General features: G+C 42.7%; 1 protein-coding gene across 8 annotated transcripts in view; it reads right to left on the bottom strand.

Annotated features, from left to right (window-relative positions):
• specc1 (sperm antigen with calponin homology and coiled-coil domains 1) overlaps positions 1-14,041 on the bottom strand; it is a 113,146-nt gene that overhangs the window by 98,168 nt on the left and 937 nt on the right. For 6 of the 8 annotated variants that reach the window (XM_083786737.1, XM_083786735.1, XM_083786738.1 and 3 more), the window contains exon 1: positions 3,392-3,545. The exons of 1 other annotated variant lie outside the window; for it this stretch is intronic. The gene's annotated coding sequence lies outside the window, so the exon portion shown is untranslated. Of the gene's footprint in view, positions 1-3,391; positions 3,546-10,543; positions 10,620-14,041 lie in introns of those variants that run through there. One more of the 8 variants, XM_083786740.1, reaches the window with a different exon arrangement.

Below are 14,041 nucleotides of genomic sequence, written 5' to 3'. Positions count from 1 at the left end.
TCTCTGTAGTCAGGACGCTGTCCCACTTACTGCCAGCCAAGCGGCCTAATTAGAAACCCAAATGTCTTTTGAGAGACAGAAGGCTGACTGCATTTTCAACTTGAGCCTGCCAATGGGAGAGAAGAGACACACCACTGGCATTAGAGTCAATCTGACATCTCACTGTGGAAAGGTGACATTTACACGTCTTGTTTTTACACAGCTGCATCTCACAGAGTTTTAACAAAACAAACAACGTGTCGGATTAACTCTGGGTCCCGGTAGAAAGGCTCAGTCTGCATAACCTAAATATGGAATTTGCTAGGAAAGTTAGCAAATTAGAAAGCTGAATATAATTTGTAGCCACCGCAACCCTAACTATTGGGTTGTGCTGTGCCTTAATTACATTGCTTTTTTTCTTCTGAAGCAGGGATGTGAATATGACCAGTATAGTAAATGAGTAACCGCTCACATAATTTCTGGTCTTTCGCTGCTGGGAGTAGATAAGAAAGAGGAAGGACTTTAGATCAACCGACATACTTATCAGTTAAGGCCTCGATGAGACAGTCTCTCAAACATGACATGATTGTTTGTGTGCAAACCCTGAAGCAGTTTCACCGACACAAATTAGATGTAAATACAGATGCAGTCAGAACAAGTCAAGAGCAGGCCCACTATTAGTCTTCAGAGTCTCACAAACTCAAGCTCCCTAAAATGAATGGCATTACCCATACATTTATCATCCATTTGTGTCAGCTCAAAACAATATCCAACAGTTTTGCACAATTATCACAGTGATACACTGATGTGTTAACAGTGTTTACCAAATTTTGCCATCCTGTGGAAAAAACGTCTATGCCAACCTCCTGAAGGTCCGCAAGGCCAAGTACCGCACCTGGGGAGACAGGGCCTTCTACGTTTCGGCCCCCAAACTCTGGAATGAACCCAACCATCTCAGAGCTGCTCCCTCTCTCCTCTCATTCAAAACCTCACTCAAAACCCACCTCTTCAGGATAGCTTTCCCCAGCTGAGGTCTGGTTAGGATGTCCCCCCCTTCCCTCCTTTATCCTTTTATCTTTTTAACCTTGTACCCTTGGGGGGAGAGTATGTTTTGCACTCCGTCCGTCCGTCCGTGTGTCCGTCCGTCCGTGTGTATGTGTGTGTGTGTGTGTGTCCCCGTGAGCAGCTAATCTCGGCCACCGTTAACCCGGTCGATGCCAAATTTTGCACACACACTCCCTGGATGCCAACGATGAACCTCTGCCCCAAACTTTCCAGAACGGCCTGTTATAGCGCCACCAGGAGGCCGCTTTGTGCAAAACAAGTTTTTGCACAGTACACCTACAGATTTTGTCCAAACATCACGCAAATTGGTACACAGTCTATCTAGAGCCATTCAACCAAACCGGTCTTTCAGATTTCTCAGACTCCATCCTGATTGGTTAAGATTGGCTTCCAAAGTTCACAGGAGTGCTCAGTTTCAAACAAAATGCTGCAAATCATGAACACATCGCGTGATTTCCGTGAAATTGTGCACCCACATTCCCACTAGGCCGAGGACGAAATGCCACATGAACAATTTCAACTCAGCCTCAAGGTGGCGCTATAACTGGCCGAAAAGTGTTTTTACCTCTAACTGCACGGATCTGTGGATAACTTTGTATGCCAACTCCCTAGAGGCCAAGGAAAAACCTTTGCCTGGAATTTTTTACTTTTGTTGCCCTTTTATCCAACCAAGCTAGCTGCAATGTCCTACATTCCTATCCTGGTGGAGACCTGTGCCCAGAAGGGCACTTTTTCTAGTTGTATCTGCTATGTTTTGCTTTGTTTTTTTCCTAATAAAGTCTGTTCCTAGTCTTCTTATGTAAAGCGCTTTGGGTATTTAGAAAAGCGCTATATAAATTTGAGCTATTATTATTATTATGCCTTCAACCGGCAGTTTTGGACAAAAAACGAAACTACACCACTCATCCAAGGAAATGTAAAATTAACAAGATGCATGTGTTTACAACTACTACTACCTACCTACATTTTCTTCAAAGAGCACAACCAGAAAGAACACACCCAATATTAAAAAATGTGGTTTTGTCCAAATAAGCCCCCATAATAAGAATAGTAATGCTGCACCCTGCACTAGATCCAAAATACTGACGAACTTAGAAACAAAACCTCTGAATTAGCTGCCCCTCTCCCAACCAGCACTACTAGAAAAGAATTACAAAGGAACACAAGACACTCTTCTTCTACTCCTCAAAACTACTAACCCTAACCCATCAAAAACAAATCACCCTCCTGACCTCAACTTAAGCCCCATAGCTCATAAATACTGACACATATGTATTATGTACTGTATGGGACTGTATATCCTACAGTTGGGGAGCATACGAGGTAGGTATTGCAGTCTTCCATCATCAGGAAACAAATGGAGCATTGCAGTGACAGCTTCTCTGAGCATAAAGAAGGTCCATCACTGCTTCCAGAAAGTTAAAGATGATGGGATGACAGGTTAATCTTTCCTCTGCTGCACACAATTCTACTAGAAGCCTAAATAACATTAAATGTTTATAGGCAACATTTTTATTTATCACAGGCAGCCACTATTAATATAGTTCTGTTCTCGCAGTGATCACAAGAGACCAAACCCTCAAAGCCATGTTACATCGAGTGATTTTCTAAAACCCAGTTGATTCTAATGTCTTCTACTAGCTACGTGCGTGCGTCAAATAATAAAGCCTGATTTGTACTTAGTTGTGCACACAAAAAACAGCGGATGACTGATGACAATTTTTGAAAGTATAAGATAAGGCACGACTGGACCAGGAATTGACAATATCCAAAAACCCAAACAATATCTAGTCTCTTATCCCTAATCAATGTAATAACTAATAATGATACAGTATATTGCCCAGCCTGTGGCTCCGATCCACCAGGGTCAAGCCTGGCAGGAGGCTGGATACAGGATGCTGGGCTGAGTATCACTGCTTCATCACATCCTCTGTTTCTATATCTACAGTCCTTTTTAACCCATGGCAGGGCACACACTACACAGGTTCAAAATTCAAATAGGCGCTCCAATCAGAAACCACTGGTCAGCTACAACAGGAAATACCTTTAAAAAATATGCTCCAGTCTGAGTCTTATACGGTACCATGACGTAGACCACTTACTTTTAAGAGAATAAAACGTCAGATGTATAATGTTCCTGTTGGGTCATCGGATAAACTATTCACTCAGCTTTCCTATGTCAAACTGTCCAATTCCAGGCATCTAAACCAAGCAGTGTCATGCTGTTTATTATACGGCAAAACCAGTCTCCAAGTCTCCCAGTGTCCCTCCGGAAATATCTTAAAACCCACTGATATCATCTGAGAATTCTGGCAATTAGAGAGTGGGGCGTAAAATAAATACTCACAACAACAGTGTAGTAGTGTGTTGGGGGTGGATGATGTCTTAGAGCCTGCCCCCTGCCTGTGCCTGAAGTGACCTGGACTACAGAACTAGACTAAAAGCAGCCATCCTGAGTGGAGCTCCAGTCAGACCAGTTGAGGAGAAAGAAGTGTCCGGAGCAGCAGCTGTCTGCCTCCACACAGCAATCGGGACAGGGAAGTACTGCAGGACTGCCAGCCGCTGCGCTCTCTCTCTCTCTCTCTCTCTCTCTCTCTCTCTCTCTCTCTGACGCTCTCAGACAGGGAGAGTAGGACAGAGTCTAGCCATGGGCAGGTTTTTCCGTCTTGCTCACAATTTTTTTTCTTCACCTTTTCTCCCTTGTGAAGATCACAAAGCAGAGAACTGTAGTTACAGTAGTGATTCTGTCACATGTGACGTTGAGACCACTGGCTATCCGTGGGCCCAAATAAGGATAATCACTTCTTATCGTAATTTATGAGTGTTTAAGTACATAGAAAGTAGCATTTTGCTGTGCGTTGGGAATTTCCTCATTAGGATAGTGGTTAAGCCTTGGAAAATGCATTCCAGTGGTTTATTCACAATTGCCCCATTGTAGCATTCAGGGCTATGGACAGTGCATGCGTAGTAAAGAACACATCACTGTACAGAAGGAACAACTTGCTCCTTCAAAATTATGTGTGTGTACATCACATGTCAGTACTGATACCTTCAATTAACTGCTTAGATCTTCAAAATAAAGACTGACTTGGGACGCCAGTGACGCCACCACAGTATGCATGCACTCCTTGTTCAGTGGAGTGTGCAGTGGGCTGTTGAAATCAAAACTGCAGCTTGCTAGCCAACACTGACACTGACAAAGTCTGTCTTTGTCCCTGAAAACACACTTCTTCATACCGTGAGGGTGGAACGTTTGTGGAGGGGCCTGCATTTTATATGTGCTTCCGAGCCGTTTGAATTTGGATCCCACGTTGAGCGGCATGCCAAGGCCGTAGAGTGTGTGGGTAGAAGAAGCACAGCTTCACTGGGACTGGGATGAAACAAGCTCCCAGATTGTGGTGGGTGGTAAATGGGGAAACTCGGGCAGACCACACCCCTACACCACCACAAAAGCTGCTTTCCAAAAGGGCACTGCAACGAGGCTGAGAAAAGGCTGGTTCTGAATACTTTTTAAGCACCACATCCTGTTTGACACCCTGGCCTGCACAGATTCAGCATGTGATTACGCATGCCTGCCTACTTTCGACTGCACCAGTCAAGAAACCCTGACACGGGCAACAATAAGCTTAAATTTATTCAGTCCATTCAAAATCCGTCTAAATGCAACAGCATTCTTTTAATTCTTCACTGCTAAGAGCTCAAATGTGCGCCTGCTGGTATAGTGTTGATTAGTAAACATTGTGCAATGAAGAGACTATTAACAACAATAATCACCAGCAGTTAGTGGTCATGTTGGAACTATACAGCATCGTTACTTGTAGTGATAGACGTGTATGGGAAAGATTCCAGGAATTGATGGCCTAAATGTTCTGCGCCTATCATCAGATGCACGACTAAAATTAGATGCTATGAGGGTACAGAGGGAGAAAGAGCAGGCCAAACATGTTCATAAATTGTAATGTAACGTAGATCAGTGTCTGGCGGCTGGCTGGGTGAGGGGATGTTGATCTGTAGAGCCACCTGCCAGTGCTTGTGTGGATATCCCATATTGAGTGGCCAGCCTCAAAGAGCCGGCCACTCAATATCACACTCCTCTGAGAGAAATATGAGACGGGACGGCCTGGCCGCCACACTGGAACTGTAGTCGTGTAGACCAGTAGTTCTCATGCCAAAGACCCCTAAATCAATATACATGTATTTAGCTGGGGACCACCATTTTTAATTATTTAGTGGCAAAATTATTCAAACGTTTTCACAGATCTACAAGCTCATAATATATTGTGAGTTTGTATTGGAAGAGTGGAGCTCAGCCTGTATGGATGCTCAATCCCAGACGGGTAACACTCGGTTAAAACTGTTGGCTATATGGTCTATATCACTCCAGAGAAATTAAATAAATTTAGTGCAGATATTCCAGATACTTGTATCAGATGTGGTAAAGACAAAGGTACACTTTTCCATTGTCTGTGGGCATGTCCAAGAGTGAAAGAATTCTGGGAAGAAGTGAGGAGGGAGATTCAGAAGACATTGTCTATAGATATTGAGCTTGACCCAAAACTGTTTCTATTAGGTCTTTACCCACCTGGCCATAAGATTCAGAGTAGCGAACAAAGATTTCTAGATTTATGTTTACTACAAGCCAAAAGGGCTATAGCCTTATCGTGGAAAAAGATAGGCAAACCCAGTATTGCTCAGTGGTTTAGGGAGTTATCATTGTGTCTTCCTCTGGAAAGAATCACTTATACTTTGAAGAATAAACAGAAGATGTTTGATAAGATATGGGGATGGTTTATCCAATATATTACGGTTAATGATTTATCTTATTTAATGGTGGAAACTGAAAATGTGTAATTGTATTCTCTGCAGCTGTTTGGTCTTGTGGCCATAAGGACTCTGTTGTTGTTACCATTCTAAGTGCCCTTATTTTATTATACTGTATTTATATATGTATGTATTGTATGTTTTGGTTTTGTTTTTTGTTTGTTTTTCATTTTAAGTAATTGTATTGTCTGTATTATGTATTGTTTTGTTGTATTGTCCGTTTGTCAAAAAAAGAAATGCAATAAATATATTGTTAAAAATATATATATATATTGTGAGTTTTAATAGCTGAAGTATACACTAGGCCCGCTTAGTGTATACTTAAGTATATATTAACTTAGCCCTGGAACATGACTGCCATGATGATTATCATGACAGTCATGCAGAAACTTTGCCCTGTTTTTTGCGCTCGCTGCATTTACAAGATTTCCGTATATACAAACATTCAGATTTCAAATATAAAGTACACACAAAGTGTCCCACGGGTGTTAGTTAGTAGCAGCGCCAGCGATTAGAATTAGTGTGTCCCGCGTTGTTTAATAAAAAGCATTTTTGTCCGAGCTCCCCGGCTACGTTTTTCAAACGGGGTCCGTTTGGGAAATCCACAGTTGCACACCGGGAGCGCACTCGCCTATTAGTCTGTATTGGCAGGGCGGTCAGCGTTAGCCTGGTTAATAAACCAGACTAATATCGCACGGATCCGCGGGATATTAGTCTGGGGAGGCTCAGCTTGGATTTCATTTCCAGGGAAACATTTTCTCTTTGACGCAATTGGTCAGAGCTACTGTCAGTCAAAGGTCTCAAGCATTGAACGTCACTGTACCAAAGCCCGCCCATATTGCATACCGTGTCCCTATTGGGCGCACACGTTTTCGTGTGTAGAAAATGGGCGTACAATTGAGCCTCTCCAGACCGAAATCCGCCGGTAGGCAATTTTTTTTTGCCAACGGCTGATTCGGTCTGGTTTATTAACCAGGCTAGGTCAGCGTACCTATATCGAACACACCGAGTGCCACCCTCCTCCCGACCAATAGGGGCGCGTAGTTGAAAGCCAATGGCAAAACTTTGTGAGTACTTTATATTTGAAATGCGAATGTTTATATATTTTAATTCTTTGTAAATGTAGCGTTCGCAAAAACCAGGGTGAAGTTTCGTCATGACTCTCGTATGAATACGAGAGTCATGAATCATGGCTAATATTAACTCATTTTCATGAGGACAACCTGAAAGGACCACTTTGAGAACCCCTGCTCTAGACTAGAGTCTCTGGAGTACTGGACAGAGATCCTGTCTACTCTCTCTCTCTCTCTTTTCCTTACTCTCTCTCCCGCTCTCATACAGGAACAAACACTGAGCAGACTCACCACACTTGGACAATATATCTCCACTGCACAGGATGTAAAAACAAATGTGAAACACACAAGGGTGATGACTCAACTGTGTGTGGTTAAGCATACTGCTTTTTCCATATCCTTGTCATACAGACTTGAATAACATAGGCCTAGCCTAAGAAAGAAAGAAAGAAAGAAAGAAAGAAAGAAAGAAAGAAAGATTCAACATGGAACACAATAACATAATGAAATGCAATAGCAGCAGGATAACGGGATCAACCATGCCACATTTGAAATGCACACGGTGGAGGTAAATGACCCAACTTGCAAGTGAACCAGTACTAGGATACAACGGCAGCAACAACACACAAATGTGTGTGGGGAGGAATTGGCGAAACGATTAAGTTGGGGTAAAAAGCTAAATAAATAATTAGATTTAGGTTAGAGCCAGCCATAGTCCAAGGGGAATCCCCATATAAATACATTAACTGTGATCTTACATGTACAAAGAAATACGGTATCAAGGGCCTGTGAAGGGAACTGTGATCACCACTGTTTCACTTAAATAGTGTTAAGCTGCTGATGTTGCATTGCCAATTGCCAGTAACAGTTCCTGAACATCTGAGCCACATCTGCGCTACAATCCAGTGAGTGCGACCAGGACAGACCGCTGCTGTTGTATGCTCTTTCACTGTGTGTTTAACCTCCATTTCACTTTCAAGAAAAGAAAACCACAGCCTTTATTGGAACTAATGAACAACATAAACTGAGTTTGGGCTACGTGTCAGCTTTTAAGTGTAAAAATATTGTGTTATGTGCTCAAGTATATGTACACGTGCACACATTTTATATGTCAGTCTAACCACGTCGGCAGCTCTGAAGCATCTGTGCAGCACCTGGGTTTAAGGAAGTGATGTTTGCGAAGCCATTAACTCCACTAAAGTGAAACAGGAAGTATCTAGATCAGACTGTGTTCCATGCTGTGAGACTGTCTCTGCTCTCCCTCTGGGTTCCCTTTTACTCTGGGGGATCTGAAACCATGCATTCAACAGGACATGGACGGACGCACCCCATCGCCAATACATCAGTACCGTACGCTTGTAGCATTAAGTGCCGCTTAGATTTCCACAGAGTGATGCAGGAAGTCTGATGCTTCTTTGCAGTCAACAGGTATTTGAATAGCATAGAGCGAGCACAGCCTCGATTAAATTTGCATTATACTGTAATAATGACCATCCAGGTCTAGCCTGATAGCGTGTTGCAGGTTCGAGTCCCGATCCCAACGGCCTTTGCTGCGTGTTGCTCCCCATCTCTCTCTCCCCATTTCCTGTCAGCCTACTGTCCTATCCATGATAAAGTCACAAAAAGTCCCCCCAAAAAAATTGATAAATAATAATAATAATAATGACCATCCAATCTAATAGTCTTTAGTACTATTAAAGGTATTTTGCTCATCTGTAAGAACATTTTTGAACTCAAATACATAGTACTGGTATGGCTAGAATGTCCAGTGGAGCACCACACTGAATCAAAATGAGGAAGAACAGCCTGAAAGTAATCAGCATCTGTAAGCATCAAAAATAGATGAGAGGAAAACGGAACAAGCTAAAAAAGAAAAGTGCTGCGTCTGCAATTTCCAGAGTCAGATCTGGCTGAAAGATCAATGTTTAAGCCCATGTGACACAGAGGGATACCTCTGTGTATCACAGAGGTATCCCGAGATTTGTCCTGCAAATGAGAAATGCAGTCTTGTCTTTCACCCTGGGAAGCAGCCAGGCTCATTAAACCATACTACTCTACTCTTGATTTGTGGGAGCACACCAGCAGACGGCCTAATGGTTTGAGGTACACTGAGGGGCTCATTCAATGCAGACATTTTTAGATCTTTATTAGACAAAGACAATTCTATTGCTGCTCATTCTTTAAATTATATTCATAATCACACGTGTGAAGTAAGGGGTGCCTGGTAATGTTTGTTTAAAGTGCTCTAAAAAATATGACGTAATTTCAAAAGACGGACTTTGGAGGGGCTATCGAGTAGCGACACTCAAAAAACAACCAATCTCTTCCTATTTAAACAAACAAACAAACGTACTTATACCGTAATAACATGAATACAAATCTGCATCTACAACCACCATAACGTGGATAGGAGCGAGGACTGGAAATGTATGATTGCTGTACAGTTGCCTACAGTATATCTATATATAAGGTACAGATATGAGAAAAGTACTATTGGAAGAGTAAACACTCCCAAATTACAGAATCCTAGTGTAAGGCAAATATGCAAAAAACACACGGCTGCAAAAATTTACAATTTAGCAGACGCTCTTGATCCAAAGCGACTTACATTTAAGCAAAAACAAAATGCATGCAAAATGCATGCAATGCAATGTTGTTAAAACATCACAGAAATACACTGATATCGTTGCAGAGTCAGCATACTATAAACAGTATAGTAAGCTAAGCGTACAGTGTTACTGCTGAATAGAATACACCGGTGATAACAGCCTCTGCACACACTGTCAAAACATTTTATCTTGTCTAAGCAGAGTGGCCATTGTGTGCCTCGTTGTAAAATCTTCTTGGCTTGAAATATTAGCAGTCACCATCACCATACCATCTGGACCCATAGGGAGAAAGCCTTGCTAATGTACTTTTACCGGTATCGCCACACAAGCTCCACACAGCGGAACCATTATCTCTCATGATCTCTGCTGGATTTAGTGTGGTGGAGGTGATATGGCTTTGGCCCTTCACGACGTACAGAATATTTAGTGCAGCTGGGCTCCCCAAGGGCCCACACTTCCTGTTCTGAAAATGTCGAAGTTCTCCTCTGATAAACAAGCCGGTCAAAGCTGTATCTCAGAGATGCCTGCTGCCTCTTTCTCATCCCTTGCTGTGCTCCTTGTGCACTGAGTGGGAGGATTCCATAGTGATAGAAACGCTACCATATTATCGATGGGAGAAAATAAATGCACTTGTGAATGTTCTGACTGAGCAGTGTAAAATCCACCCTGCAATATCACAGTCCAAGTCCAGAACACGCACTATTGAGCATTAAGCTTTGTCTATAGGACTGTCCTCTACTCTGCAGCCTACTGGTTTAGTATAGCCTACACAGACCGGTGGCATGAAAGCTATTTGATAGACATTATCTGTTGTTTTTTCTATATCATACAGGCAAAAAGACAAATGACAACAGGGTCGAGAGGGTCAATGTTCTTTCAGCAACTGTGAGTAAATGTCTGACAACCATACTGTATGTGGATGTCATTGTCATCTAAAAACATGAAAGTCCAACTGGAAAAATGAAAATGATTTAATGTATTTTATTCATGTATTACACCTTTTGCTTCGAATTCATCTCCCAACACAGGGAGAATATTATTGTTTTTGGATTATGTTGCAGGGAGCGAGTGAACCAGACATGAGAGTGTAAGTGTCAAGACCGTATCTCTGCTGTTGCTCCGACTAAATGACTCTGGCTCAGAAGACCCATTTATAGAAATGGCAGCATTCCTTGCAGTTAGTGAGTCAGGACTACGATTCTTCACAAGTATGAGGCCCACTTCCTGGACTTTCTTGAAGTAAAAACAGTGGAGAGGAAAAGAGGCCTGGTGTTACCTTCCTTCACAGCAAAATGAACTTATACGGTGTAGTATACTATAGTGCAGTGCAATTGCCAGGATTTTGCTCCGCTGGGATTTGATACATTACACCCATCATGATGGGATGAATGGAGAAGAAAACCCAAATGCCAAATGTTAATGTTAATGTTAATGTTAAGATTGTAACCGCCTACTGTCTCTTCCTCTGTCAGGAAACAGAGGTGGCACTGCTCTCCGAACAGACCGACCCACAACAAGATAATTGGACATGGATTGGATTTGAAGTCAGTGCTTCAATTGGTCTAGCTTCACTTATCTATGCAATTAGAGGCTCCTCAACTGCAGCAAATTACATGACTCTCTGGCAGTATGCAGACCCAGCCAAGGCTTTTAGGGAATATCTTACTACAGCGATTCCCAACCTGTGGGCTGTGAGGATATTGCAAGTGGGCCCCAAAATAATTGGCAAAACACTAAGATAAAAACATCTTTCAGAAAGAATACCTTGAAATATTAGTTTTCATTTTGTATACTACGTTAGTTCCATTGATCCAAGCCGAAACACAATTGATCATTAAAACAAAAATGCTGGAGGGCCCACTCATCTGACCACTTACACTGCATCACTTACACCATTTAAGACGCAGCTGCCGTGTTAAGTGGTCATATGGGTGGGCTCAGCTCTCACTGACTGCTCTGATATCCTAATGTCTGTGTGTGTGTGTGTGTGTGTGTGTGTGTGTGTGTGTGTGTGTGTGTGTGTGTGTGTGTGTGTGCGACTGTGCGTGCGTGCATGCTTTAAGCAGTAGTGTTTTAAGCAACAGTGAAACAACTGCCATTCACATTCAGTAAATTGCTGAATGGATGTTAATAAAAGTGTGAGAAAAGAAATAGTCCCCCTCGGACAGTCAGTCCAATAAGAGTTATAAATCTATGACTAATGACTATTAGCTGTGAGCGAGGTTACACTCCTTTGGTAACAACTAGCAGGTGTCCTGTTCCTTATTTCGGGCACGTCATTATAGGCGAAACAGCGCATCACATCGTGATGCGTTGTGAGCTTGTGGGTCGGCTATTTTCAATGTAAATTATTACCTAAGTGGTTACAAATATCTACTTGGATACAAAACAACACGTTGTAATACTGTGAAAGTGACTGGTGGATTGTGAGACTGATCAGCCAATGAGGCCAGTGGACAAAGTTCTCTACCCTGGCTATTAGCCTTCTATTCATTCATAACTGACCAGGGGAATACCCACTGGGCCTCATTATTCCACTTAGTCCTACACCACGGATCAATACAACATCAGCACCTCCAATGCTGAGAGCAAGTCATTAACTACAGTTCCATATGCCCTTGCTTTGACTAAGACCTTCCAATTTTGGCTATGAGTGTCCACATTACGATCTACACTTCTACAGCTTAGAGTGAAACCACACTCACAATCAAAAGAAGCAGCAGAAGTGTATGGTGCACAGCCAAACAGTATCACAAAAGTTGGAAGAAAGCCAGCACTCAACAATCTAAAATGTATTTGCCTGTAATTGCCTCATATCCGGGACCAACACAAACAGATGCATTTCAGCCGAGCACTGAGAGCTGAGAACGTTTACAGAGCTTGACTGCAGTGCAGTGAGCAACTGATCCCCTATAAGGAGGATTACACATATTAGTGTCTTCTTAAAGGACATGTCACTGCTTACCACAGCTGGAGAAGGTGAGTCCAATGCTTGTTCTTCACCCCACCCCCAACTCAAATATGCTATAAGCAGCACAAGGGAGGACAGGCGTTATGCACATTCATGTTTGTGTAAAACTCAAAAGTTTCCAAATGGCCGCATGCACACAGCAACAAACAATACAGTCAGAGTCTGATCTGGCCTAGAAAAGTGAACTGAGGACACCTTGAATTCCCCTCCCTTACAATGACACATCATATGCTGCGCATGCTATTCATCTTTATTGTGCAGACTCAGATGAGCAGGACATGTCAAGGAGACCATCGGGCATATTGAATCATCCCCAACTTGCACAACTGCAACTGGACTTGGGCCGGCTCAACGCATACTGTAAGGCTGGGCTAAAAATAGCACACCTGAATTAAGTGCTCAGCAGAGGACAGCAACCAACACAGGAGGAGCAGCGATTATGACGAGAAGGAAGCACAGTCACTGCTCTAGGCCTTCTGAGGACACACTGGGAGAAAGAGTTCTAGAGCACGAGTGATGCCACAATCACGGGTTGAATCTAGAGTTGCAACATCAGCCATTGACAATCCATCGAATCAGAAAAGTCTAATCTGCTTGTATTAAACTATGTTAAACTCACCAAGTTGCAGCTGTAAGGGAAGCTTGAATTATCCTCTTTTAATCTGCAAAGTGTTTGAGCTACTTTGTTTTTGTTATGAGCTACTTTCTGCTAAGAAATTCGTGCTGTGTTAGGGCCGATTCATACTCCTATTTTACCACTGTTTCGGCGCTGTAGTACCGAAATGATTTCGGCTCGTCAGAAAATGTCAGTAGCACCGAATAGCCGACTTTAGGACGGTACCGCCCCCCCCGAACCTCAAATGACGTCAAATTGTATGCTCTACAGAGCCGAACAGACTTTTATTTGGCTCTAAAATAGGAGTATGAATCGGCCCTTAATTGTTTTTAAGTGTTGTAGTTTGGAAGCGCTCGTCGGAAGTCACTCAACGGACCTGCGTACCACCTGCTTCGAATTTGCACATAAAGCAGTTAACAGCAGCACAATGTGCTAATGAAAACGAGTGCTTCCAAACCACAACACTTAAGTGAGGGGCACTCTTATCGTCATACATCATCACATTCCGGCCAATCACAATTGGCGTCTTCAATTTTCTGCCCTGACTTTTAATCCTCACTGGGTGCATCCACACAGTAGATTCACTAAGATGCCAGTTGCCGCTTAGAGCAGGAGTCTCTTCCTCTCTTCTCTTTTGCGGTTTTCTGGCCGACGCTGCAAGTTGCCGCGTGGGTGCGGAGCTTCATTTCCATCCACCAGCTGTAAAAACCCGGAAAAGACTCTTGCCCCACACGGCATCTGGCATCTTCGTGACTCGACTGTCTGGATGCAGTCAATACGTACTTTTTATAAACAGAAAAAATGGAAAATGAAATTCCTTAAATAAAAATAAACTTAAAATTGTGACTTGAAGATGTGCACTATTTACACTAGTTTGGGTCCCAGGGACACTTCTCTTCTGAGTCTC

Source organism: Protomyctophum parallelum (genome assembly GCF_964188405.1).
Source record: "Protomyctophum parallelum genome assembly, chromosome: 1".
Lineage (NCBI taxonomy): Eukaryota > Metazoa > Chordata > Actinopteri > Myctophiformes > Myctophidae > Protomyctophum > Protomyctophum parallelum.
The sequence above is the reverse complement of the archived record's forward strand: the minus strand, read 5'-3'. Positions and strand labels throughout refer to the sequence as shown.